This window comes from Nomascus leucogenys, chromosome 9 (assembly GCF_006542625.1).
Source record: "Nomascus leucogenys isolate Asia chromosome 9, Asia_NLE_v1, whole genome shotgun sequence".
In the NCBI taxonomy this organism is placed as follows: domain Eukaryota; kingdom Metazoa; phylum Chordata; class Mammalia; order Primates; family Hylobatidae; genus Nomascus; species Nomascus leucogenys.
The window spans coordinates 33,157,957-33,163,956 of NC_044389.1; the positions used below are offsets into that span (position 1 = coordinate 33,157,957).

At 38.7% G+C, this 6,000-nt stretch overlaps 1 long non-coding RNA gene across 1 annotated transcript in view; it reads left to right on the plus strand.

Annotated features, from left to right (window-relative positions):
• The window catches only part of LOC105738764, a 111,856-nt gene extending 110,245 nt beyond the window's left edge, over positions 1-1,611 (plus strand). Inside the window, exon 3 of the long non-coding RNA XR_001114613.1 lies at positions 1,450-1,611. This is a non-coding gene — a long non-coding RNA (uncharacterized LOC105738764). The remainder of the gene's footprint in view (positions 1-1,449) is intronic.
• Positions 1,612-6,000: the final 4,389 nt, after the last annotated feature.

A 6,000-nucleotide genomic window follows, 5' to 3' on the forward strand; every position in this document is an offset into this window, starting at 1 on the left:
CAATTGAAATGTGGACAGTTGGAACTAAGTCAGGCTGTAAGCATACAACACCCACCAGTTTGCAAAGGCTTAATCCAAAAGAAAGTGTAAGTTATTTCATGGATAATTTTTATGTTGATTTCATGTTGAAATGATAATACTTCAGATATACTGGGTTAAATGCAATATTTAAATTAATTTCACTCATTTCTTTTTGTATTTAAAAATGTGACTACTAGAAAGTTTAAAATTACAAATGTGGCCTATATTCATGGCTCACATTATATTTCCATTAGATGGTGCTGGTCTGGTATTCTGGGGTTCTGGGGGAGACTGTGCCAGAAACAAATACAAGCAGTGTGTGTAAATTATAGCATGAGTGTTCAGGTGAGGCGATGTAGCATAAGGCATGGCAGCTAATCTCTTGGCCTTTAGAGAAAAATACACTAGGGTTGAGTCTAGATTCTGCCACTTACTTGGAAAAGTAACTTCACTTCTGTGAACTTCAGTTTTCTCATCTGTAAAATGGGGTTGTCTGAGTTCCTAAATCAGAGGGCTTTTGTGAGCATTAGTTAAGACAATGAATGTAAAATATTCTTAACTGTTAATAAGTTCTCAATAATACCAACTCCCCTTAAGTAAGAAGAAATTCTGTTACAAGATGGTATTTGTCATTGATTGTGGACTCTTTATTTCTGAGGGCCTTTAACATGTACCTGATGCTCCTCTATCTGTAATGGTTTGTGTGTCATCCTGCCCCAAAGTATTGAATACTTAAAATACCTTCTCAATGCTTCTTCAGCTGGAAATCCACAGCTGGCTATGCCCCACTCTCAACATCCCCTACCATGATACTACAGGTCCTTGTGGTGAAGAACTGGATTACATGGTGGACTGTTCCTGAACAGAGACCTATCTGGTATATTATGCTTACAAAACTTGACATCATATATGGCATAGACAGTGAATGGGCTCTGCCAATGACAAAAGCCGTGTACTTTCTGAATGAGGAAAGCAGAGTCTATTCATTTGCAAATACTCCAGTTGAGCAAAGTCAGGACTGAGTGGAAAACTGGGAGGAAATTGTGATCCTGGCTTTGCGATTATTGACTAGCCACTAAAGAAGAGTTTTAGCCCTTCTGTCCATATGATAGCACAAAATATCTAAGTTAGATTCTTCCAAAGAGAAAACTGTTCTCTCATGAAGTTTGTATGTAGACTGGAATGAAACAAAAGGAGGATAAGTGAGATGAAGAGTGGGGAAAATATCAAACAGAAAGGTGATATGCCAGGATGCCAGGTTCCATTTTGAAAGACACCGAATATTGTGTCGCAGTAGCATATCTCCAGATGCAAAGTCTCTGAGTTTGCAGAATGCTTACACTATGATAAAGCTTGTAACAATTTGTTAGCCACTAACAAAAATGGCCCTGAGTTTTCTGCCATGAGTACTGTTTAAAACAATTACAGGAATGAAGAAGCAGAGATCATGCAAGGTGTTTCCATCCAAAAGTAGGCGTCTCATGTCATCTGCTCTGGCCAGTATTTAACCTTGAAAAAAGAAGAAGTGTAGAGATGATGTACTTGCCTGAGGGATGGATTAAAAAGTCTTTGGTCTCTCTCTGAATGGTACTACTGAATTTATCCTCATCACCATCATCATTGTCATTGTCATCATCATCATCAAAACAGGTACCCTTGTTTAGTGCTTCTTACATGCCAGAAATTTTGCTAAGTGCTTTTTATGGTTGATCTCAATTAATTTTCTTGAAAGCTCTTAACTACTATTAGTAGGCTATTTTTGCAGATAAAGAAGTTAAGGCATAGAGACATTAAGTAACTTGCTCAAAGTTAATGCCCCTGACATTGGGCTTGCTGGAATTTTCATGCTCATTAAACAGAAATGCAAGCTGAGAGGACTTGCGTATTACAGATCACAAAGGGAATCCCCAGATTAGAAGTCTTTAACATTATATCAACTGTAAGATACCTTTTTATAAGAAATATTTCATAATACCACATTTATTATTCAGAAATAAAATTAATATTATATAATCCACCTAAACACACAATATTTGAAAATCAATATTTTGTCATAAAGAGACATGAAATAGATATGTTTTACAATGAAGTAAATACATGTCAATAAGTAAACATTCGGGCACAATGAGATCATCAGATACTGGCACTTGTACACAGAATCACCATGAAAACTGCATCTACAAATGCTGACTACTCAAATATCAAAAGTGGTGTTGACTCTCTAAAAAGGTAAGCAACTCTTAGTAAAGTTTTAAATAGAATAAAGTTCAATTCTACCTTAATTTATATGTTGATTACATTATGGGAAAATTCAATATACATTAATAAAAACCATGCAAAAAATTCTTTGTGTTCATATGTAAGGTAGAGTTAAGTTCCAGATCATATAAGTTTTCCAAGTTTATCAATTATCCAGTAGGACATTCAAAAGGTGGAATAATTTTTCATTGTGAGGGAACTGTTTGAGGCACTGTAACAACATTGAACCCATATCCCTACCAAGAAAACGGCAGTAACACTTTTGCCTCAATATCTGGGATGCCAGGGATACTTTGCAAATTTCCAAAACACCTTTGGACAAAGGTTCTCTGCCAGCCTTGGCTGCACATTAAAATGAGCTGAACTTTAATTCAAATACCAGTTGGTGCTTGGGCACCATCTGCAGAGACTCTGATGTAATTGGTCAGGCAGGGCTGCTGCCTTGCCATGAGGGTTTTTTAAGCTCTTCTGTTGAGTTTACTTGGTAGCCAAGGTTTAGAACCATGCCTTAGGAATGGTTCTGTCCCTTTGAGTACAACTGCCCCTAGCTGAATCAGATCACCAGATCATTGCCTTGGTAGATTTTTGTCTTTTCTGCATCACAGAGTTATTTTCTCTCCAGATAGAGTCCAAGCCCCTCTTGATCTAAGGAAAAACATCTCTAATGTTTATAAGGTAGGGAAGGGGGTATGTGACTCTAGGACCTGAGAAGTCAAGAACCTACTTTCAAGAAATCCCACAAGTCAAGTAAAGGATTAATAGCTTACTTGCAAATGTAGAACAAACAGGAAAAGAGTTAAACTAAATAAAAAACAAATAAATTGATTATTTGAGAAATAAACTTGTACTATAATATGGCTAAGCCCCTTCTAAAACCCCTAGTCAACCCTCCTTAGGCTAGACTTGGGCCTTTATCCTTGTAGGAAAGATAAACTTACAATCATCCTTCCTGGTCTGGAGGGGATGTCCATTGAAGCCTTAAATCAGAATGGCAGGTACATTTTATCTCCACCAACAACTTTATATGGATCAGATGTGGCTGCCTGGAGAGGGATTTGGAGCTCAGTCCAGGCTAATTGAAAAATATTACTTTAAAAGGAAAAAAAAGAAGAAGAAGAATTCTAGAGTGGGTTGGCTAGTGATACCTGTCATGGGCACAGAATGGGAAAAGGAGGGGAAGTACCCTCATTTTTCCCTTAGACCTTAAGATTACTATGGGGAAGGATGCACATTTCTCAAGAAGAACAAGTAAGCTGCCTAGTTCTGGTCAACTTTTGGAACCTGATTGGATTTTATCATCACCATTATCATCATCCAATGACAGTTTCCGTTTACTGAGGCCCAGTTATGTGCCTTGCACTTTATACTTTATTTATTACCTCATTGATTCTGACAACAACTTTATGAAGTAGACATTTTAATCAGAGTCTGGGATCCCACAGGTGGTAGAAAAACTAATTTTCAAATCTGGTCCTACCTGACTCTAAAGTCCTATGTTAAAATAATATAGAGCGAAATGTGGTCTCAGACCATCTTCCAAAGTGCTAATATTCTCTATCCTGCATCTGCATTGCCAAGATTCTTGCTCAAATGGCATGAGAGTTAACAAATACCAACTGTCAGTCTTACTGTACACATTCTTTTTTTTTCTGAGACAGAGTCTGTCTCTCTAAATCAGGCTGGAGTGCAGCGGCGCAATCTCGGCTCAGTGCAACCTCTGCCTCCCAGGTTCATGTGATTCTCTTGCCTCAGCCTCCTGAGTAGCTGGGATTACAGGCGCCTGCCACCATGCCCGGCTAAGTTTTGTATTTTTAGTAGAGATGGGTTTTTGCCGTGTTGGTCAGGCTGGTCTCCAACTCCTGACCTTGAGTGATCCACCTGCCTCAGCCTCCCAAAGTGCTGGGATTACAGGCATGAGCCACTGCCCCCGGCCTGTTATTATACACATTCTTATTTCTCAGCATTTTCCATCATTTCCTAGTATTTGATCCTGTCCATGAGTTTAAATGAAAAATTACTTTTAAATAATAGGGATATTTTTCTTATTGCTAATCTTTCTAAAATGTATTTTCCTGCTCCAGTGCAGTATAATAGAGGGAATGCAATTCATTGCCATAATACAACAGCAAGGAGTACTGGCACATAATAAATACTTGAATGAATGAATTAATGTAATTAACATTTTTAGGAGAGAAGTTTCTAATTTTTATGAAGTCCAATTGAGCCATTTCTTTCTTTTATGGTCTCTCCTTTTTGTGCTGAATCTGAGAAATCTTGGCCTAATCCAATGTCACGAAGATTTTATTCTATGCTTTCTTCTAGAAGTTTTATTGTGTTAGCTCACATTTAGCTCTCTGATTCATTTAATAGGCATTACTTTTTATTATTAAGATTTTTGTAGACATCAGAGTTTGCTCTATAAGCACACCTTAATCTGCTTTGCAGACACACATGAAGCAGTTTAAGAGTATACATGTGATTTTCCTCTCTTGAAACATGGTCTAAAAGTTGTTTTTTCCAGACAAAAATCTCTCACAGCATTCTCATCTTTATCATTTGACTCTTTCTCCTCCCCTCCAAAATCTCAAGAAACAGAAGACTGTAGTCTAGCTAGTGGTGTTATCTGATATTTTTCTGTTTCAGAAAAACCCTGTCTAAAAAAAAAAAAAAGAGGTGTTGCTCAATACTTTCTACCCTCCATCCACTTAATCACCTAACAGCCCTGAGCACCACTCTCTAAAGTAATCTCCACATTGTCAACAAAATAATCTTCAACCCAGGGCTCAAGAAACAGACCACTGATAGGAACTTGAGGCCTGTGCCAGGGAGCTGCATTTACAAAGGCCAAAGCCCTTCCATTCTGGTTAACCTCTAGCTACTCCTACGTCATGCTGTGAACACTCCCTGAACAAGATCTCACTATTTAGGGACATTTTTTGAGGAGTTGAGGGTCAAGTACGTGATTAAAAGAATCTTGTCCTATGAATTTGTACAGCCCCTCAGAAGACTTGATTTCATAGCTGGAATGGCAACCAAGATTTCTGTCCACTTACAATTCCAGTTACATTTTTTTGTTTGTTTTTGAAACAAGGTCTCACTATGTCACTCAGGCTGGGATGCAGTGGTGCCATCATGGCTCACGGCAGACTCTACCTTCTGGGCTCAAGTAATTCTCCCACTTCAGCCTCTCTAGTAGCTGGGACTACAGGTGTGTACTATGACACCCAACTAATTTTTGCATTTTTTGTAGAGACAGGGTTTCGCTATGTTGCCCAGGCTGGTCTTAAACTCCTGGGCTCAAGCAATCTGTCCACGTTGGCCCCCCAAAGTGCTGGAATTACAGGTGTGAGCCACCATGCCTTGCCACCTACTTGCAAATTTATACAATTTTACCCTTCTGACATTCTGGGAAGAACTGAGCAAAAGAAAATGGACTTTGTTAGATCTTCATTAGGTATATGAAAGAATGTTTTGCCTCTCACAGGTGAGCTTGTGTCCTTTACTGTTTCTTTCACACACCCTTGCTCACAATCACTCTCCCGGAAGAAGGACCTCCCCTTGCCTCTTCAAATCTTACCTACCCATTGGCCAGGACCCAACCCAGGTCTCTTCCTATGAATCTAACTACTCAGGTATTCTCAATGATCTCCCATTTCCCTATCCTAAAAAAGGGCATTAATATACTCAAAGGTCCAGTAGGTAGGAGGGATGCTTTAGCAC